General features: G+C 34.8%; 1 protein-coding gene across 2 annotated transcripts in view; it reads left to right on the top strand.

The window, feature by feature from the left end:
* Positions 1 to 23,763, top strand: part of LOC121261586 (putative UPF0481 protein At3g02645) — a 30,032-nt gene extending 6,269 nt beyond the window's left edge. For both annotated transcript variants that reach the window (XM_041164023.1, XM_041164022.1), the window contains 2 exons: positions 17,258 to 17,269; positions 23,747 to 23,763. The gene's annotated coding sequence lies outside the window, so the exon portion shown is untranslated. The remainder of the gene's footprint in view (positions 1 to 17,257; positions 17,270 to 23,746) is intronic.
* Positions 23,764 to 24,152: the final 389 nt, after the last annotated feature.

Genomic DNA, 24,152 nt, shown 5'->3' with positions numbered 1-24,152 from the left:
GGTATTTGGTTAGGCCATTGCTAATGCTCTAAGAAATCTTAGTTACCTAAGAGTGTTGCACAGTATCATGACTCGAAGCCCTCCATTATATATATATATATATATATATATATATACATATGCATTTTCTGTGTTTTATTATCTATTTTTCAATTGGCATATAGTCCATCGATCATATATATTTATTAGAGCTTTCGTGTTATTAGTTTTGATCAATAAGATTTAGATTGAAGCGCTTTAATTTCTTCTTTCTAAGGAAAATGCTTCATTTGAATTTACCAAAGCCATCAAACAATACTAGAGATAGACTTGCTCATTGCGAGCTTAACATTGAGGGTATGGAATTTTCAGCGGATCGACTTGATACTGTTGGACATGCATGAGTTCGATGTAATTTTATGAATGAATTGGTTAGCTACTTAAGCATGCATTCGGTACTTCGAGGATGTAGCGTTTAAGCTGCATGAGCTTAAACGTTTAAGCCTTTAGGACAGCTGGAGTTTAAATTTAAAGGTTCATCTATCAAGTCTCCATCATGGTGAAATATTCAACGGAGGTAGCTAAGCACACATATAATCAATTCATTAGTACATATATATATATATATATATATATATATATATATATATATATATATATATTGTAGGACCCGGGAAGAAACTGGTTTTGTGTACAAAATATTTGTGGATTTGTTAGAGGAGTTTCTGAGTGATTGAGACTCAAAAACTTGTACAAAAAGGCGTGGTAGTTTTTAATTATATATACCAGGTTATGACTTGTGAAAGCTGTTGATGATCACACCCATTTGAATATCTTAGGCTGGCCTAAAGATTCTTTCCCCATTTTAATGGGTTTTCGTTTATTTAACTAAAACCAAAACAAATTAAAATAAGATTAATAGAAACAAGCTGGAGGTTTCTCGCCACATGAAAACAGAAACAAAAATTAATTAATTCCATCAAGGATCGATATTGACATCCAATTGATGATCAGTTACAATTTCAATCTATAAAACGAACATTATGCATTATCTATGACTAGTTGTTATTTGATTGGAAGTAATATTATTTATATATGGCCACTACCAAAAAAAAAAAAAAAAAAAAAGGATGATTTGTTTTTCAGATGAAATAAAATGTCTCAAAAAATAAGTTTTAGGGATGAAATTTAAATCTCATTCCTAAATATTGATGATAGTCGTTTATTGTTCGAACCATGAATATTACGTTCGAACATGATATTTAGGGATGAAAAAGTTAGTCTTCAATAAAATTATCGTTCGAACGTGTACTAAACCGTTTGGTTATAAAAGAAATAATTGTGACGCCCCCAATTTTCGTTTGGGATGTAACTGAGACTTGGAGCGTCAGGACATGCAACACATGGTTACATACCCCCATTCATGTAAGTTAATATGCAATGTGTTCTAGTATGCAACTAGCAATATGCAATAATAGCAGCGGAAAAAGGTGACTAATAAAAATTTCATGCCAAAATGAACTAAACATCTCAATAGATCAAATTAACCATAGATAGATAGTGCCTTACTTTTAAAGAGGTCTAAATAGTAAGGCATAAGTTTAGACATAAAGTTAAAGATAAAATCTCCTTATTATAGATACTGCATCAAGGTTTTGTAAATAAAGCAAGTCAAATAATTTCTCTCATCCACTATGGTGTATAGAGTTATTACTATAAACATCAATATCAAATCCAACTTTCGGTCAATGTCGGGCTCATTCTTAACCATTTGAAGCCAAGGGTTGGAGCTCATTACCATCTTGTTTGTCATAGGCCGATCCTAACACAACTTCTATCATTCTAGAGAAAATAGTAGTGAAATTTCCACAGTGAGATTTATTGAAATCTTATTAAGTTAAATAATTAATTTGCACAGAGATAAGATATGCATCATTAATGATAAACATGAGATGCATGCCAGGTATGTAGAAAACCCGTATTTGTCTCCCATCCAGATTCTTCAACATCTTTCAGAAAAATTTTAATGCACATTTTCTTACAGAGAACATTTTTTATTTCATCTTTTCAAAAAACATAAATTTCCTTATTCATTAGAGCCATTATTAACAGAACATGACATATGATATCATCATAGCTCCCTCTTTGCACTGTGAGTACCCGCTAGTGATTGTAGTACAACTCATTTTGAGACTACATTGTCTGTAAACACAACTCAATGCATTGATATCATAACCTTTTATTATCAACATAACATATCATCATAACATATGCACCAACCATTATTAAGTACCCATATATGATTTCACTTGGGTTTTCTTTAAAAAGAATCCATTCAAAGCCCGTTGATGGTTCATTGTCAACCCAGAGGTTATCACTTCATTTTTACTCGCTCCATAGTGGATAGAGGAGTTCCATTAGGATAATTTCTCATTCTAGCATTTGGGGTCATAACAAAAATTTATTTTTATGCTATACTCAAAATATATTTTATGACATGTGCTTATTCCGTAAAGTGTAGAATGCTTGATGCAAAAATGACATTTTCATGTGACATGCTAAAATGGAGCAAACTTCATGTCATGTAAGTAAATAATCAAATGCTCAATGATGTATCATATGAGAGTTTATGCTCAAAATGGTATTTGTAATATGAATGTGGTGTTTACACAAAAATCATAAATAAATTATCTAAGAGTAAGTTAGAAGCTAACTTACAACCTTCTCGGGTTTTTAGTAAATGATACGGCTGAAATAAAAGAAATTTCTAAGTTAGGAATCATATAACTAAGGGAGATTTTCAGATTCAAGATGGTTTAAAACAATATTTACAAAATTGCCCCAGTGTTTCTCGAAATTGTCACTTAGACCCTAAATTTTCACTATTAGCATTTTGGCCCCAATGTTCTTCAAATTTCTCAAAATTCATATTTTTCATGTTCTAAATCCATATATGATCTTAGAATTGCAAGAATCAAATAGCTACTATGCCAATTCCATCCAACCCGTGGTATGCATTGTGACCATTTTGTGATTTCAAGTCTATACTTCTATGGATGCATGTGTAACCAAGTCTTATCAAGTAGCAAACAATAAGTCAGGCCTTAGTGGACATACTAACAACTTAGATTAAGGTTACATGAGTTCTTGCCATCATTAATGCATCAATTTGCACCAAAATATTTCAAAACCTTCAAATCGGGTGTAAGCATGATATTTCTAACTTCTCCTCAACATGTGAACTCTTAAAGCCTAAATAGATCATGCATTTCAACTCTTAACCTGAAAATAATAGGTTTCTAAAGGTTTACAACACAAACTTTGGAAAAATAAAATGTGATATCACAAGATCACCTTCATGCAAGTGGAAACCGAATGTGCTTAGATGATCAACGCAAGATATGGCTTATAAACGTATCATGACATGTTGTTTTCCTTAAATTTAAACCTTCAATCGATTATTCAACTTTATGATAACACCAAGACAAGTTACGGCTAAAATTTCATACCAAAACAATTTACACATGCAAGACTCCAAATCTCAACCGTATGTGCATTCCCAAGTCCAATCTCATATAACTCATTCAGATCCTCTTTCTCATAGCATAATTTAGAGCCTAGCATATCTGACGCCCCCAGATTCCGTTTGGGATCGGACGGACATCTGAAGCATCAGGACATACAACATAAGGTTACATGCCCCCATTCATGACATATAAGATGCAATATTCCTACATGCATCTAGCATTATGCAATTCACAGTAAATATTTTTTTTGAGCAATACTATGCACCAAACTTATAATATCTCAAATAGTTAAAACATAATTCATGCATACTTAACAAAGTAAACATCCACAATTACAGCACGGGTCTCAGAAGACTGTAATCTCAAAACAACGAAGACCTGCCTCCATAATTACATTGCTAAAATACACTATTGGTCTAGTTCATTGAGTAACTCGAGTAACTTGACTAACGATACCGGAATACTATCCAAAGACCTAACTATGGAGGCTACAAGCTCTGTGTTGCATCTACGACGTCTAATCAACCCCTTCTAGTCTGCCAGTGTTTGCTTCTTACTCTAATCCTGACACATCGCCTACCATTCAGGGGAGAATGATAGTTGGGACTACTATTGTAACATCTGGGCCCAGCACCAAGTCCACTCTCTGAATATTTTTGGGTTTGACATATGAAAAAGCCCATTTGTTATTCTTTATTCACTACGACGGGAGTAAATTTTTTTTTTTTGAAATGGCCAAACAACCCAAGCCCGTAAGATCTTGTACCAGAACCCACGACGTGCACGTCTGTTTCCTTCGCATGCACATCTCTATCCCTCTACGTTCTTGACAACTATTCCTATATACATACAACACGTAGCCATCTTCTAAACTAGGGCTGCCATCGCTTGGTTTTTTTGGTGAAAAACTTTTTTTATATAGCCACCAATAGTAGCACTAGCTTCACTGCCCATAGTGCAACAACAGCCGCCGCAACCCGTTGCCATCAGGAACATCCTTCCCCCGCGAAGCCAGCAAGCGCAGCACCCCCTAGCTCGGCCACAGGCCAACCAGTCGCACCACCCAGTCACTGCGGTGCGCCCCCTCACTTCAGCCACCTTGCGTTAGTCCCTACACCACCAGTACACATATACAGCTTCCACCCCACGGCACAACAGCCCATTGCACTGCCCAGAACTCTCGTTGCCCCCCTCCATACAAAAAATCGATGCAACCCATGCATGCATGAAGTCCCCACAGTGCACTGCTGCGCCACCCCAACACCTCCACATAGTTGCCGTCCGTTGATTCATATCCCTCAGTCGTGTAACACAGCAATGTAGCCTCACCAACGCCAAAGGACCTCTGTTTTTGCTTCCCGAAACAGAGCAGTCATGGTTCAACAAACCCACCGCCCTTAAGCCACCCACAACTCCAACTCTCTCTGTGACCTGCTTAGAAAACGCCAGCCGTAGCCACCTGGGTCCATCGTTCGTTGACCTTCTCGATAAGCCCACGACCTTGTTTCCTCTCACAGCATCCTCTGTATGTCACGTCTCACTGTGAGTTTCATCCCTCTCCTTCACATTTTGCTCTCTCACTTCATATTTCTCTCTCGCTCATTAGTGGGTCTCTCTTTTATCACTCTATCTCTCTGTACTCAGCCGCCCAGCCGCCGTCGTAGCCGCCGTCCACCTCTCAGCTCGTCGCACCGCTCCTTGCTGCACGGTGAGCATGCTTCTACTACATGGTTTAATAAGGAAATATATAGTGTTTTAAGTTCTGTTATGTCGTGCCGTGCCCATTGCCGTCCCATAATAGCCCATGCAATTTAAGTCGTTTTACTAAAACACCCTATCTTAGATGAGTGCTATATTAGGCTAGTTTTGTTGTACGTACGAGGACTTTAGTTTTTATATTTATATTTACAAAATAAACAAAGATTTTGAAGTATATTATTAAAGTATGAATTTCGTATGGGAATAGTAAGTACAAAATTTTATTTTATTTTATTTTTTAAAAAAACCCTTTAAACAAATACCAATTAAGACTTTTTTTTATTATTTAAATGATATTTTTGCTTGATCCACTTTAATAGATTTTGATATAATTATGTTATCCAATTTTATATTGTATAGTAGTAAATAAGTTAGAATTTAATGTTTTAGCCGGAGTTATTAAGTGAAAAATGATGAATTTAGAAAATGATAGTATTTTAGAGTTAAGAAAAATTTTAGGTTTTGAGGTATTAAAATAGGTATTTTAGGTTTAGATATTAAAATACATGGATTGGAAATTTATGAAAATTAAGTGATTATTTTTATAGGTGGCGATTAATATTTGTTCGGCATTTTTGAGGAAATTTCTAAAAAGCTAAGAAGTCGAAGTAAGTGGGATTCCTATACTAGACTTTGCATAAAATAAAAAATGAACTGAGGTTAATTTATGAAAATGTGCATTATATGTTCCGAAAAGAAATGTGAAAATAACCTCAGTTATGTGTTTGTCATTACTCATTGAACTGTGATGAAAGAGAGAGCATTTTTGTCTTGACTGGTGTAGACATGAGCTTATTTTTTATATTCTATTTTTGACCTATGCAAAAAGAGCGAATATGAAAATTGTGCATAATTATGTAAATATGCTTTGGATCTGCTTTGATTACGAAGATGATATGATTTTGTTCAGTACTCTGCTTGGATAAGTTGTGGTTTCTGAAAAACCTTTGGCATGACTCTCTGATTCTGAATTTGATTTTGTTTCTGCTCTGTTTAGTTACGGCCCAACCACGGGTTACAGTAGTGGATACGGCCCAACCACATTAATAATAGTGGATACAGCCCAACCACGGGTTATAATAGTGGATACGGCCCAACCACAGGTAATAATAGTGGATACGGCCCAACCACGGGTTATAATAGTGGATACGGCCCTGTCACGTGTTATAGTAGTGGTCTATGTTTTGAGTGCACACCTTGGTGACAGAGTGATTTATGTCTGCTTAGCTACCTGCATATGCACAACCCTACTACGGGGGTTATACATGGTCTCTGTTCTGATGATGATGATGATCACTTATGCTATGCCAAATGAGATTTTTGAATGAAATTATTTCTAAGTCTTCACTCTGATGTTTTGATAACATGTTATGCTTCCGCACTCTGAAAATGAAAATATTTTGTTCTGCATTCTGATCTTTGTAAATGCTCATGTTTACACACTAGTATATGTTCTCTGCTTACTGAGTTGTTGATAACTCATCCCTTATCTCCATATATTTTTTAGATAATTTTGATGGTTCAGCTGGAGAACAAGAGTAAGAAGTTTTAGTAAGGTGTTATGATCGTAGTGGAATAAGTGCCTGAAGATACAAGTGCATATTCGAGAGTCGTAGTTAGTAAATTGATTTATTTTCGGTATTTTGATTGATGAATTAAGAATATTTTCGAGTTTTTAGAGAGTTTTTAATTTATGTTATTGAGAACTTCTTTGTTGTCCCTACGAAAGAACATAGATTTTTAGGCTGAGTAAATGAATTAATATTTTATGGAGTTTTCTGGATTTTATAGTTATGTTATTTAAGTTGATATTATGTATTAAGAGCTAATTCTCCGGACCTTCGGGAACGGGATGTTACAACCATGGTAAGATTTGATTACAAATTTCAACAAGTTAATAGGAAACTTCCACACAAGTTAATGATGCATGCATGACAGTAAAAACATGAATGCATAATCAAAGTTGTAAGTAAGCATAGCATAACTTGACATGTAGCTTAGTATAAATGACATAACTTGAACTGAAACTGAAACTTTGCTTGACGTGACATGACATGTACGTGAACTTAAAATATAACATGGACTAGCAATATAGCATGAGCGTGAACTTGAAACATAATATGGACTTGAAACATAGCATGAACGTGAATATATATAATTTAAACATAACATGAACCTAAGCATAACATAACATAAACGTGAACGTGAATATAACATAACATGAACGTAAACTTGAACATAACATGAACGTGAGTTTGAAACATAACATGGATTTGAAACGTAGCATGAACGTGAACATACATAATTTGAACATGAACTTGAACATAACATGAACTTGAACATAACATAACATAAATGTTAACTTGAAACATAATGTGAAACATGACTTGAACGTGAATTACATGAACTTTGAATCTTATTCAATAGACTTAATTAATAAAAGTGAATATATGGGTACTACACGGGTCCCCTTGAGCCATGTGTCCTTACTGATTACCGCATTACAACACAGGTGTCTATACCAACTGTGAGTGCGTTAATACGTACTTCACAGTTGTTGTGGCCCCATGAATTGTTTGTGCCACACTTGCTGTAGATGCACGTAAAATAAATTGTGGCTCCATTGGCGTTAGTGCATGGCGCGCTCCGGTGACCAATTAGTTAGGCCTCATTCGCAACTTATTGATTGTATTTCATCAATCCAAGAAATCTCACACCTATTTAGACACTCTAGCTTGAATAAAAGAGTTCCACTAGGATATTACTCTATCCTAATGTTTAGGATCGTGATTGACATTAATAACTTAACAAACTGTATTTGAGACGGGATGATATGAATACGAAAAGACAGAAGTCCTGACGTAGCGTAATGTGACATAAACATAAGACAACAGACATGACATATTTTGAGACATAAATGTAACAGACAACATTTCATAACATAGTATACATGTAAGTGACAATATTTTGTAACATGACATACAATGTAATAGACAATATTTTGTAACATGGCGTAACATGTGGCAATGAATATTATGTGGCATGACATACATGTAACAGATGGCATACGTAATGTGACATACTTGGAACAGATAGTAACATAAGACAGAATATATTGAGTAATAGATAAGTTTTTCGGGACAAAATAATTCATGTAATAGATAAACATGTGATGACATGACATATATAACAACATACGAACACAAAGTCTAGTTCCCCTACCCATCACACATACACAGTAAGCTGATAGTAAGTTAAGAGTTAACTTATCTCGATAGTCGCGTCTTACGAGAATAAAGACCGAAACAAGATGAATTGTAAGAGGGAAAATTTAATTACTAACAATTAGAAATGTGAAAATAGAGAACTTAGAGTAAAATGACCACTTTACCCTCTACGTGTGAGAAAATGACTATTTTACCTCTAACTTAAGGATTTCACATCCTAACTTCAAAATTTACATTCCTCATGTAAATTTTATCTTAGACTCAAATATCAATTCAGAAAAATTTAAAACCATTCACAAATATGGAAAACTCACAATGGCCGAAACATTCAAAGGTCATTTCTCTTGATTTTGGTTGCAATTTCTTCCATCTTCAAAACACATAATTAAACTAAAATTTTGTAAAGGATATTCTTAAGTTTAAAAATATACTTAAAATATTCATTAAAAAAAGTTAATCATCAACACTAAATTTTTTTGTAAAAGGAACCAAACTTTTTAACAAAAAAGTAAACCATTAAATCACAAGTTTTGATCTTAATAAAACATCTCCAAGAATTCCAAAAAAGTCAAATCTTACTTCTAACATATTCATAACATCATCCTAAGATCAACCATACTTTAAATTTTCAAATAAAAGTTACCAAAAATCACAAAACAACATTTGGAGTTTTTGGTTTTACACTTAGTCCAAAATTTTTCTCTCAATTAATTTAGATCAATCTCTTGATCCATGGCTTAAAGACATGTGATCTTGAAACTAAAACATAACATAGTTTAAATATTTGTCCTAAAGAAGATCCAACCATCAAACTTAAAATCACATCTCTAAAACTCAATAAAGCATGGATCTAGCCCAAAAAAAATCAAATCTTAGGCCTAACCAAAATCTTCTTGCATAGAAAAATTATATCTTTAAAACTAATATTAAATATCTTCAAAATAATATTATAACTTGTATTTAAAACCAGTTTTCATGTTTCTAGATCTAGGGAAATCTATCATCAAAACCTTTATTCATGCAATAAAATCTTATTGAACATTCATAAATACATGCTAACAATACTCCATAAAATGTTCAAACCAAGATATGTCCATTAGCTTGGTCAAAAATTTCAAAACATAACATACTCTCCAGTTTTATGACCAGAATGACCTTTCCATAGTTAAAAATATGTTTGACCGATTGAGCATTTAATGAGACTAATAAGATATCCACGGAAACTACACTCAAATACGAACAACTTTTATGAAAGAGTCATTGTGCGAAAATACTTACAAAGGGTCAAAAATCGCCAAGCAAAAGACCCAGAAATCAGCTCGAGAGAGCTCTTTTGAGTTTCTCTCTAAGAAAATGGCGAAGAACTGATAAAAATGAGTGTGTCTTGCACGACTTTAGACTTTTGGAGGGGGGAATTATGGGCTTGAATGACCCTTGATTGAAGGTGGCTATATGACATAAAGTGGAGAATAGTGAGGGACAAGGACTGCCTGCAGCACCTGTGAGATATAGAGATTGATGGGGTAGATTTCTCCTTCACATCAAGGCACTATTGGGTGCAGCCAATGGCAGTGGATGATCTGCCATGTGAGGGAGAAAACTTCTTCAAGAAGCATCACCAAGGTGGCCAAATTCGTGGGTCTTAGTGGGCCTCAACCAAGTGGGCTTCAATTTGGGGTTTAAAGGTGGTTTGGTTAGGGTTTCAGATGCTATCAAGCCCAAATCCATTTTTTCTTGGCCCAATCAAATTTCTAAAGTTTAAAAGGCTGAATAATGATTTCATAACAAGGATTTGATTAATTAATAGTATGTGGAAGTGATTTAATCAAGTGATTAAACACAATGCTAGAAATCATATTAGAAAGGGTTTGGAGACCAACTTTAGAGTTTGGGGAAACCGTTTAGGGTTTTAGTTTCAACTAAACTTTTGGGATTTCAATTGGATCCTAACCATTTAAGGTTTCCCTAGGATTGAAACCCTCTTTGGTCTGGCATAAATTGGTTGATCAAATGAAACAAAATTTTGCTTAGGTGACATGATCTCACACCTTGATTTCCTTCACAAAATCTATCTAATGGTTCCTCATGGTGCCAGGTGTCTAATACTATTCACTATGTGTGGCTAAGATCTTACCAAGTGTCAAAACTTCTCTAACCTAATTTGGACATTCCATACTGTGATTTTGAAAATACTACACTGGGTGCACTTATTGAGGTTACTATTCACTCTGAAAAAATGAATAATAAACTGAGAACTGAAAAATTCTAAATATTCATAATAACCTATAGTGAAAATCGTTTACTGAAATTCATCCACGAGGTGCCGCTAAAAATAATTTCACAATTTCGAATAGGTGTTACGTCTGAAATTATGAAAATGAGTTATTAACCCATAAAATCCTAAATAATCAACTTATTCTAATGATGTAGACCAAAACAAATTCTGATACTTTTAACTACCTCAAATAATTAAACTCATATTTCTAGCATCATAGTGAGTGATAACACTGACTATGTTGATAGACTAAAACCTATGCAATTGGTCGATTCGTAAAAACTTATGGGGTTTTCAAGAGATTCCTAAAGTCAATAGAAATTCCACCAGTGAATTTCTAGCGAGTTGTTACATCCTCCCCTCTTAAAAAAAAAGATTTCATCGTCGAGGACGAAATCGACGCAAGTACAAACATAAAACATGCTCAAAAGAAAAAGTTGCTTGCCAACCTACTGGCCATCACTAGATGCCTCATCACGCCCAAGAGGAAGGTAACGTTCTTAATGAGGTAATGCCTTTCTCACGTTGTCAACATTATTCTTATCTATAACCACTATAACATAAGGGTATAACACTCCCAGAGGTTACTGCCTAAACTTAATGATTTCTAGGCTGACCTTCTAGGATACTGAATCCTTGCTTAAATGAAATCACTATTCTCCTTACTCTTCAAAGAATTATCCACAACGATATATATCTACCATTTTTAACACTCTCTCTCAAATCATATCAATTTGTACTGGAATCCTTCCACAAAGTAGGTCAAGTCGTACGTACCAGTATACTCTCTAAATCTAAAACTCCAAGTATTCACGTAGTTCAATTTGGAAGCATTTAATCCACACAAAACTGAATTCACATTCTCTATTTCCTCAAGGAATTCTATCTGCCTAGGACTAGCGTACTCCTTCATAATCACAACGAATCATTCCTCCTCCTAGGTGGTACCCCTCGATAAACGATCAACTATTAACCTTAACTCAAGACTTTCTCTCTTTTGATTGGCATAGCTCTTCTATCCATCATGAGCTGCCTCTTATTCTGACTCTAAGCGAAAGGATATGTTCCTACTGTTCACGTAAGTCCTCAAGACCAAGATTTGCTACCCATATAAAAGTCTCCAATATAATGGCGATCTACTTTTTCCACAAACACAATGCTTTGCCAAAGACACTTAATGGCAGCTGGATAAAACTACCATCATAAGCAAATCCTACTACGACCAAAGCCTCTCCCAAACACTGTACTCTTACAAACACAAATTCCTTTGGATCCTCAAAATCAAAACAACTCCAAATATGCGGAATACTAATTTATCAACCTTCAATATCCTTCCTCCAACTGCTAAAGGGTATTTTATATCTACACTGATATGAACAATAATACTCTTAATGAGAATTGTTACTCTTACCACTTGGGTAACAATTCGGCTTCCGAACTAAACTCCCGTATAATACCATAATCACTAAAAACAGAGACTCACTAGAATCAATAGCGTACAAGTTACAAATTTCAATGACTTGACATTCTCTAAAATAGCAATAATGCAACAATACAATCAATTGCAATCAAATCAACCGTACATAAGTTTAACAATACCTATGTCTTATAAAAAATACCATTGATGGTGCCAGCTTCTTCATTTCTTGGGGCGTCAACATCTGCTTCTCCCTAAGTGATAACATACACTTTCATGGGTACGTGCTACCTCGGCTTTGGTTTGTAGCCGTTGTTGAGAGAAACCCCCTTTCTTTCATTCCTCAAAGCAACACTGGGGCAGTCTTTGATCATATGACCCAGTTGGCCACACCTGAAACAAGTTCCCAACGCTATTCTGCACTTGCCTCCATGGTGTTTACCGCACTCCCCACAAGGTGGAAATGTGATCGGCATTGAGCTCCCAATCTCAATGCCTTTTTCCTTTATCTGATCCAGTAAACATCTTCTTCCTTTTCGAACTTTCTTCAATAGCGTACAGTGAAGTTCTTTTTCATTCAGTATTGATTTGGATCACCAGACCTCTCTGCTCAGCCTCTTCTATCACGGCCACGTTTACCAACTCTTGGTAATTCTCTATTCTTAGGCAAGCTACTTGGCTACGGATCCTTGGCTGAAGTCCTGCTTGAAACTTTTGTGCCAGCATCCTTTTAGTAGAATTCAAGTGTGGTGCAAACCTTCTTAACGCCATAAACTTAGCGGCGTATTGTTCTACGGTCAAACTACCTTGAGTTAAAGTTGTGAACTTCTGCGCCTTCAGCTATTTGACAAAATCTGGGAAGAATCTGTTGTCGAACTCTTCCTTGAACCTCTCCCATGTCAAAGCAGTGAGGGTTCCTAGTTCCCGTATTAGAAGTTGCCTTCGGGTATCCCACTATATTCCAGCTTCTCCTTGGAATAGGTATCCAGCGTATAGAACCTTTTGGTCCTCAATACATCCATAGATCTTGTAGGTCATTTCAAGATCCATAATCCATTTCTCGGCTCTTAGTGGCCCTTCATTACCAGAAAAATTCAAGTAACAGTGGATCAAGAACTTCTCATACGTACAACCCCTGACTTTGGGTCAGGGTACATGCACTTGTTGTTGTCTAAGCAGGCCAGTCAACAGACATACAGCTTCAACTAATCCTCCATCCATCGGGGCATTCTGATTCTCCTGATTTGTGGCTCCCTCAGGGTTTCAAGGTATCCTACCTTGAGTTATGTGTCACTTCTAGAAACACATAAGTACACGTATTACAATCATGTACTATTTCTCATACTTCAAAAAATTCAAGCCTAATAAAGACTAAAATTTTAAGTCTAATAGTTGGTGCATTTCCTAAGGACATGTGGATTTAAACCCAAAGACGTATTGCTCTGATACCACCCTGTGACGCCCTCTCGAGATATGCAACACAAGATTAGCTGCCCTCGTTCATGACATATAAGATACAATATTCCTAACATGCATCTAACATTATGCAATATTTGCTGCAGATAATTTTTTTTGAGTAATACTATGCACCAAACTTATAATATTCCAAATAGTTAAAATATTATCCATGCATACCTAACAAAATAAACATCCACAATTCCAGCACGGGTCTCAGAAAACTGTAATCTCAAAACAACGGAGACCTGCCTCCATAATTACATTGCCAAAATATACTATTGGGCTAGTTCGTTCAGTAACTAGCGTAACTCGACTAACGATGCCGGAATACTATCCAAAGACCTAACTATGGAGGCTGCAAGCTCCGTGTTGGGTCTACGACGACTAATTAACCTCCTCTAGTCTGCCAGTGTCTGCTTTCTGCTCTGATCCTGACATATCGTCTACTATTTAGGGGGGAATGATAGTTGGGACTACCACGGTGAGTTTTGATTACAAATCTCAGCAAGTTAATAGGAAACTTCCACAGAGGTTAATGACGACAGTAAAAGCATGAATGCATAATCAAAATCGTAAGTAAGCATAGCATAACTTGGCATGTAGCATGCCATAAATCACATAACTTGAACTGAAAAACTTAGCTTGACGTTACATGACATGTACGGGAACTTAAAACATAACATGGACTAGCAACATAGCATGAACGTGAACTTGAAACATAGCATGAACGTCAACATACATAATTTGAATATGAACTTGAACATAACATGAACCTAAGCATAATATAACATTAACGTGAACTTGAAACATAACGTGAACGTGAACATGACATAACATGAACGTGAACTTGAACATAACATGAACATGAACATAACCTGACATGAATGTGAACTTGAAAGATGACATGGACTTGAAAGATAGCATGAACATGAACATAAATAATTTAAACATGAACTTGAACATAACATGAACTTGAGCATAATATAACATAAATGTGAACTTGAAATATAACGTGAAACATGACTTGAACGTGAATTACATGAACTTGGAATTTTATTTAATAGACTTAATTAATAAAAGTGACCATACGGGTGCTACACGAGTTCCCTTGAGCTGTGTGTCCCTGTCGATTACTGCATCATAACACAAGTGTCTATATCAGTTGTGAGTGCGTTAATACGTACTCCACAGTTCCACTAGGATATTACGCTATCCTAGCACTTAGGTTCATGATTGACATGAATAACTTAGCAAGACTGTTCTTGTGATACAAACTGTATTCGAGATAGAATGACATGAATACAAAAGACAGAAGTCCTGACATAGCGTAACGTGATATGAACATAAGACGATCGACATGACATACTTTGAGACATAAATGTAACAGACAACATTTCATAACATAACATACATGTAAGTGACAATATTTTGTAACATGGCATACCATGTAACATACAAGTGACAATATTTTGTAACATGGCATACCATGTAACATACAACATTTTGTAATACGGCGTAATATGTGATAGTGAATATTATGTGACATGTCATACATGTAACATATGACATACGTAATGTGACATACTTGTAACAGATAAGTTTTTGGTGACAGAATAATTCGTGTAATAGATAAACATGTATTGACATGGTATATATAACAACATACGAACACAAATTGTAGTTCTCTTACCCATCACACATACACAATAAGTTAATAGTAAGTTAGAGCTAACTTACCTCGATAATTGCGTTCTACGATAATAAAGCCTGAAACATAAGAAACTATAAAAGTGTATTCTAAAAGTTAGAAATTTAATTACTAACAATTAGCAATGTGAAAAGGGATAACTTATAGTAAAATTACCATTTTACTCTCTACATGTGAAAAAATGACAATTTTACTCCTAACTTAAGGATTTCACATCCTAACGCAAAAAATTACCAAAATTTACATTTCTCATGTAAATTTTGTCCTGGAATCAAATATCAACTCAAAAAAATTTAAAACTATTCATAATTATGGAAAACTCACAATGGCCGAAACATTCATAGGCCATTTCTCCTGATTTTGGTTGCAACTTCTTCGATCTTCAAAATCCATGAGTAAACCAAAATTTTGTAACAAGGATATTCCTATCCTAAGTTTAAAAACACACTTAAAATATCTATTAAGAAAAGCTAATCATCAACACCAAACTTTTTGTGAAAAACCTTTTAACAAAAAAGTCCCTTAAATCACAAGTTTTGACCTTAATAAAAACATCTCCAAGAATTCTAAAAAAATCAAATCTTACTTCTAACATATTCATAACATCATCCTAAGATCAACCATACTTTAAATCATCAAACAAAAGTCACCAAAAATTACAAAAGAACACTTGGAGTTTTTAGTTTTACACTTAGTCCAAAACAGAAACTTTTCTCTCAACTAACTTTGATCAATCTCTTGATCCATGGCTTAAAGACATGTCATCTTCAAACTAAAACATCACATTAAAGATGTGTCCTAAAGAAGATCCAACCATCAAACTTAAAATCACATGGCTAAAATTCAATAAAACATGGATCTAAAAAAATCAAATCTTAGGCCTAACCAAAATCCTCTTACATAGAAAAATCATATATTTAAAACTAATATTAAATATCTTCAAAATAACATTCTAACATATATATAAGAGGCTTAGGATCATCATGTAAAAATATTAAAGCCTTTGGAGTAAGATTAGACCATGAAATATCAAATTTTCTCAAAACAAAAATTGTTTTTCCACTTACAATTTTCAAGTTTTTAGATTTAGGGAAATCTAACATCAAAAGTTTTAGTCATGCAATAAAAACTCAATGAAAATTCATAAACATATGCTAAAAACATTCTATAAAATTTTTGGACCAAGATATTTCCATTAGCTTAGTTAAAAATTCCAAAATATAACATACTCTCCAGTTTCACGCCCATAATGACCTTTCCATGGTTAAACATACTTTTTACGGATCAAATGAGCATTTAATGGGACTAATAAGATATCCACGGAAATTATACTCAAATAGGAACAACTTTTTTGAGGAGTCATCGTGCGAAAATACTTACAAAGGGTTGAAAATCACAACGCAAAAGACCTAGAAATCAGCCCGAAAGAGCTCTTTTGAGTTTATCTCTAAGAACGGGGTGAAGAAGTAATAAAAGGAAGTGAAATGTGTCTTGCATGACTTTAGACTTCTGGAAGGGGGAGTTATGGGTTTGAATGACCCTTGATTGGAGGTGGCTATGTGACATAAAGTGGAGAATAGTGAGGGGCAAGGACTACTCGCAGCACCTTTGAGATATGGAGGTTGATGATGTGGATTTCTCCTTCACATCAAGGCTTTATTGGGTGCAGCTAATAGTAGTGGATGGTCTGCCATGTGGGGGAGGAAACTTCTTCAAGAAACTTTCTAAGGTGACCAAATTCATGGGCCTTGGTGGGCCTCAACCAAGTGGACTTCAATTTGGGATTTAAAGGGGGTTTGGTTAGGGTTTGAGATGTTATTAAGCCCAAATCCATTTTTTCTTGGCTCAATCAAAGTTCCAAGGTTTAAAAGAATGGATAATGATATCATAATAAGGATTTGATTAATTAATAGCATGTGGAAGTGATTTAATTATGTGATTAAACACAATGCTAGAAATCGGTTTTGAAAGGGTTTGGAGGCCAACTTTAGGGTTTGGGAAAACCGTTTAGGGTTTCGGTTTCAACCAAGTTTTTGGAGTTTCAATTGGATCCCAATCATTTAGGGCTTTCCTAGGATTAAAACCCTCTTTGGTCTGGCACAAATTGGTTGATCAGATGAAACAAAGTTTTACTTAGGTGGCATGATCTCACACATTGATTTCCTTCACAAATCTATCTAATGGTTTCTCATGGTGCCAAGTGTTTAATACTATTCATTATGTGTGGCTAAAATCTTGCCAAGTATCCAAATAAAACTTCTCTAACCTAATTTGGACATTCCACTCTATGATTTTGAAAACACTACACTGGGTGTGCTTATCGAGGTTACTATTCATTTTGAAAAAATGCATAATAAACTTAATACTGAAAAATCTTAAATATTTATATTAACCTATAGTGAAAATTTTTTACCGAAATTCAACCCCGAAGTGCCCCTAAAATTAATTGCACAATTTCGAACAAGCTTACGTCTGAAATTAGAAAATAGGTTATTGCGCCATAAAATCCTAAATAACCCACTGAGTCTAATAGCGTAGACCAAAACACATTCTGATACTTCTAACTATCTCAAATAATTAAACGCATATTTCTAGCATCATAGTAAGTGATAACACTAGCTATGTTTACAAACTAAAACCTATGCGATTGGCCGATTCCTAAAAACTGATTGGATTTTTACGAGGTTCCTAAAGTCAATAGAAATCCCACCAGTGAATTTCTAGCGAACTGTTACAACATATAAATAAATCATCCAACAAAAAGATAGGGTAGTGATACTCACCAAACCATAGCTTATGGTGCTTCCAAAAATAACTCACTCCAAGGGCTTACTCTCACACCACTCAATTTCACTCTATTCTCATTCTAAGAGTATTTTGCTCACAAGAACATTAAGTGAAAGCTTGAGGATGTTGTGTGAGGAATTGAGGGACGAAGGGTGGTATTTATGGGAACCCGAGGGGTGAGGGAGTGCACAGCTTGGCTAAAGGGTGTGGAATGTGAGTGGTGAGTGTGGGGGGTGGAGGGTTTGATTGCAAATTTCAGATGTGTCATCTCTTGGCTCAGCTGAATAGTTGCCTAGATCACTTGATTACCTCATGAAAAAGGGCTAGATGAAGGCTATAAGTGCAAGGGCTAAAAGACTTCAGAAGTTAGAAACAAAAATCCATGGGAAATCAAATTGATGGTCAATGGTTTTGGCTTCAAAGTTGTCTAGTTTTTTAGCATCTTTTGTCCCATCCTTATGACCTTTTTTGCTAGCATCGTAACCACTATTGAGTAGCTTTCCTAGGTGGGTAATGAGGTGTGAATGGTTGCCATGTGATTTTTTTTAGTAGAAAATGAAGGAAGGTTTTGTTTAAGCATAGGTTTCAGCCAAGTGATCTAGGTTTACCATCATTTTTCCCAATCGATTTGTTACTCATGGGGGGTGATTGGCCAAGCGTATAATTGAGTACTTTGAAACACTTCCTTAGGGTTAAATGGCAGAGGTAGTGGCGTGTAGGGGTGGTTGATTTTGGTGCTGGAAAAAAAAAGAAAAAAAAGAAGAAAAAAGAAAAGAAAAAAAAAGAATGGGTATTTGGTTTGGTCAATTTCTCAATTCCTAGGTGAAATAGTTTAGCTTTTAGCTTGACTCTTGGAACTACTCTTGGCCTTATTTTTGGTCTTAATTTAGGTGACATGATGAGGATTGAATGATGTGAAAAACCCCTTTGAAAACTTGTTGAAGAGTCATGGTTGCAATGACTTATTTTGGGTCCTATTGTTTGCACTTGTGTGTGCCCATTGGTGGGTTTGTTTGGCATTTACCATGCCTTTTTGCTACATGAAAAAGGCTGTGATTTATCCACTATTCAAGAGTCATAAAAGAGTGATCTAATGCAAGTAGGGAAAGTAAAAATTTCATAAATATGATAGGGTTTTTGAAGCTTGATGAAATCGGCAATCAAGATTGTCAACAAGACTATTATTGGCTTGATGAAGGATTTTTGAGAATGGAAGCTTGAGGTTATGGGAGGGCTACCCATGGTTAGAATTGTAACTCTAGGTGCGTGTGAGATGGGCTTTGAAAGAAAGGAAACTAATGGTATGGTGTATGTGTAGTCCAATTGGAATAATGGAAGGAATACTAAGCTTGGCCTCCAAGAGTTGAATTCTCATTGTGCCAACTATTAAATCCTTTTGTGTAGGCTTAGAAGTGGACCTTTCCTTGGGCCCCATGTCCAGATTTTTATTGGCCCTTTCCTTAGCCTCAATAGTTCACTAAGTTGGTTCTTAGTCTTGTATTTTACTAAGTTGGGCCTATAGACTTGGATCTTACTAAGTTGTGCCCAATAATCTTATATCTACTAAGTTAGGTCTAATGTCTTGTATCCACCAAGTTGGGCCTATAGTCTTGTTTCTATTTTTAGTCCTCTTATCATAGTAAGCTAGGGCCCCTATTAAACCAACTCTTGCGCCTTTTCCAAATCCATCTAGTATTTTAACCAAGTTACCTACCCCACCAAGGTGGCAAGCCTCGAATATACCACTTGTCATTCTTCCATTGACCTCTTGGCACCTTTTTTCAAAAATAAAAATAGCACTAGAATACTCTAAAATACTAACTAAATCAATAGTGTAAACTTCTTTGCCAACTCAAACTCTAAATTTCCCTTTTTCTCTAGGATCACAACTTCTACTTAGCTAGGGTCATGGTTAAGGTGCTATATTAAGTGGGGTGTTACAATAACCATTCGAACGGACATTAGTTACAGTCGAATGAAAAATTGAAGAGATAAGTTAATAAATTTAGTGGGAAATTAATTTACCATTGAACGATTTATTTGTGTGTTCCAATGAAAAGGAGTTTTTGTTCGAGAAAAAATCTATTTATCATCCCAACTCCCATCATCCCATGATGTAGCATTAAATGATAGGTTCACAAGTGAATGTAATAAATAATTTCCAATCATCTAATGTTATATCATAGGATGATGAAAAGATGATGGGAGTTGGGATGATGAGTAACATTACTCTTTGTTTGAACGATTTATATTTCATTCGATTGATTAGTTTTGATATGGAAGAAGTTGTTCTAAATAATATAAACGTTCGAACATGGATAGTCACCATTCGATATGTACTAATATTGTAACACCTCGTACCAGGAAGGTCAATGAGTTATTTTCTGTCACCTAGAAAATTATTTTTCACAATACAAATATAATTTTCAAAGGCTCCATAACATAAATTCATCTATTTTCAAAAACTCTATAAACATAACTTCATCTATTTCCACCACACACACACACATATCCCTCTACAAGGTCTACAAATAAATCAACAACTCCTAAATCAATAAAATAATTCAACCAATAAATTAACAACTCCTTAAGGTCTTAATAAGAGTGTCACCATCCCAATTAACAACTCCTTAAGGTCTTAATAAGAGTGTCACCATCCCAATTACCAACTCAACAAAATAAATCAAATCTACTGAATAATATTCTCCATTAATCTTAGTACATCCCTTGCACTTAATGATCTTGCCCTTATTTTTTATTCTTAATCCTTAGCTAAAACATCCAAATTATCTGAAAATATTGTAGAGATAAGGGGTGGGTGAGTTATTAATAACTTAGTAAGTAGAGAACATATACTAGTATGTAAACATGAGTTATTTAAAATTTATAATAAAACATTTTTAGTTTCAGAAAACAGAACAAAACATGTCATCAAAATATTAGAGCGACAGCTTTAGAGATATTCATATACAAAAATTCTTTGGCATAGCATAACTGAACATTATCATAACAGAATAGAAGCATCATATCATAATATAGACTATGTTTAACCCCAGTGGTAAGGTTATGCTATTTCCGGTGGCCAAACTAGGCAGAAATAGAAGTGAATAATCCCTTTATCATTCTCGGAGTCCCGAGTGTGCACACAAAAAAGACCATACAAAAAATCACTTTGTTTCCAAAGTGGGTACACTCAAAGGTACCAACATAAACAAAATCAAAAATATCGGATTAAAACTAGAAACAAAATTAGATACAGAATCAGAATCAGAATGTCGTACTAATGGTTTTCAGATGCCACATCATATCATAGCAGAATACTGAACATATGTAGATCATTTTCACATATTCAAAACAGACTCAAAGCATCTTCACATAATTATACACAAATTTTCAGATTTCATATTTGCTCTTTTTATATCATTAATAAAAGAATGCCAAAAATTTGCTCATGTCTACATCAGTCATAACAGAAAATACTTTTCTCTTTTTATAAATATTTCATGAGTAATGCAGATTAAATAACCAAGATTGTTTCAAGTTTCTTTTCATAACAAAACATATATATTTTTTTATAAATCAATATCAATCTATTTCTTTTTTTGCAAAGTCTAGCATATGAACCCTGCTTATTTGACTCTTGTTGTGCATTATTTAAGCCTTGGGTTTGACCTCTAACCGTATCACCACCTAAAATATAAGACATTCACTAAAAGTTAATAACCCAAACAAGCATGCCACTAATTTTACTAACAAGCCCAAACCAGGACAAACCAACTTCATTAATGAAAATCAATAACTAGATTTAGCGTGCACAAATTAGTCACAACGTCCAAAGAAAATTTTACTACTTCACGAAGATTAACCCATCCACCTTGAATTTGTTTAATCATTTACCACAAACTTAATATTATTTATAAACTTATTCTGAAATATTATGCAAACGGTCTACATATTCAAACATAACTTACCCTTGACTTGTCAAACAAATAAATAGCCACATTTACTCTTGACATGTCGAACCAACATGCCCAATGACATTACAACCACTATTAAGTCTTCTCTGCCATTAATACTACAAACCTGAGATTCCCTATGAGTCAAACAACCACCCAAACAACAATCAAACGTCCATAATTTCCACATGTCCAACACAAACAGCCCACCATCATGACAAGTCCAACATAACCAGCCCACATGCATGATCCCATGCAAAACACACATCAATCCACACGCTATCCACACTTCAACCCAACTAAGAAATCGCAATTACACAATTTCCAATAGACAACATAGGCAGCAAAATCTTCCACTAGGTACCAATGTACAAGTCATGTAAATAATAATACAAAGACGATACTAACACTCTAATTTACTCTAATTTTCTTACCAAAATTTCATGCGGTTAATTAGATAAAATCCAAGGTGAGAAGACGTTGTCTAAGGCTTATTTAAGTGCCCTGTGATATAAAGTATTGGTGTTAACCAAGATTTACATCAGTAGTTAATGCACGACAAGGTAGCCTATGTGAAGGAAAGTCGTGTATACCTTACCTAGTCCCGAAAAGGTCAACAACCGGGTTTTGTGAGTGAAACATACTGCCTAGGATGAAGGTACAAATCCGTGATGATCTGCAGGAGGGAAAATTTATGGGAAAATGGCACATGGGGAAATAGAGAAAACACAAAGAGCATGAGAGAGAGAGAGAACCTATACCTTCTCTTCAAGCTTCATTGCATATTCTTTGTCCTCCTGCATTGCACAAACCTAGACCTCCTGGTCTTGCAACAGAACGAAAGATTCTGTAAAATCATTCGAAAATTACAAGATTTATTCCTTTAATTGTTGTCGAAAAATCTTATAATTTTCATGTGTTTGTTCTACTCGATCCTTGAGTTGTAGGATTGCTGCAAGAATGTCTTCATGGACTTATTCAACACAACTTTTCGTAGTACTGCTTGAAGTTTTTCTCGTCCATCATGAAGGATCGTTGGTCTCTGATGCCAATTGTTATGATGCTAGATGTAATGCAAAAGAACAAACAGAATTGGAAGAAAGAAATGTAAAATGAGAGAAGATTGAGACAAGCTGAGTGATACAATTATATTGATATATTGGATTGTTTGAGGCAATCCTTCCTCCATAGTAGCCAGTGTTAATAATCCACACTTGTTAATTAGATTGAAATTGTACTTGTGTGGATTATTAACACATTAGTGAATAATGTTTCTGATCTAGGTTACTGTGACACGACTAGAATATGGTCTCAAAACGTAGAGTATACACTACGAGAGTCAGGTAAGCAGCGTTGTTATTGTCAGACTTTGCATAAAAAGAATGCACCGAGGTTGGTTTTATAAAGAATATGCGTGTTTTTGTTATGGAACATTGAAAACCACCTTGGTCATTTTACTTTGCATTACTCATTGTATATGAATAAGAAAGAGAAAGATATTTTTCTCATAAGTGTAGACATGAGCAAATTTTTAGAATTTTTGTTCTCAACTGTGCAAAAAGAGCGAATATGAATTTGATATTTTGTATATAATCATGTGACATGTATCTATTCAGCACTCTAATTCTGATATGAAATGTTGCATCTAAAAAAACCTCTGGCATAACATTCTGATTCTATTTCTATTTTTGTTTCCATTCCAACAACTCTGATTATGATTCTGTTATTGTATTGGTAACAACATCTTTGCTTCTGAGTGCACCCACTTTGAAAATATAGTGATTTTCTATGTGGTCTTTCATGTGTACACATTGGGGACATCGAGAATGATAAGTGTAAGATTCACTTATGTTTTTGTCTGGTTTGTCCACCAGAGATAACACAACTCTACCACGGAGCTTAAATATGGTATCTGTTCTGATATGATGCCTTTGTTCTGATAAGATGATGCTCAGTATTGCTATCCAAAGGACTTTTGTATTTGAATACTTCTGAAATTGTCACTCTGATATTTTGATTATATGTTTTGTTCTGCATTCTGTAACTAATATGTTTTGTTC

Source organism: Juglans microcarpa x Juglans regia, chromosome 4D (genome assembly GCF_004785595.1).
Source record: "Juglans microcarpa x Juglans regia isolate MS1-56 chromosome 4D, Jm3101_v1.0, whole genome shotgun sequence".
NCBI lineage: Eukaryota > Viridiplantae > Streptophyta > Magnoliopsida > Fagales > Juglandaceae > Juglans > Juglans microcarpa x Juglans regia.
Note: the sequence above shows the minus strand (reverse complement) of the source record. Positions and strands in the feature narration are given on the sequence as shown.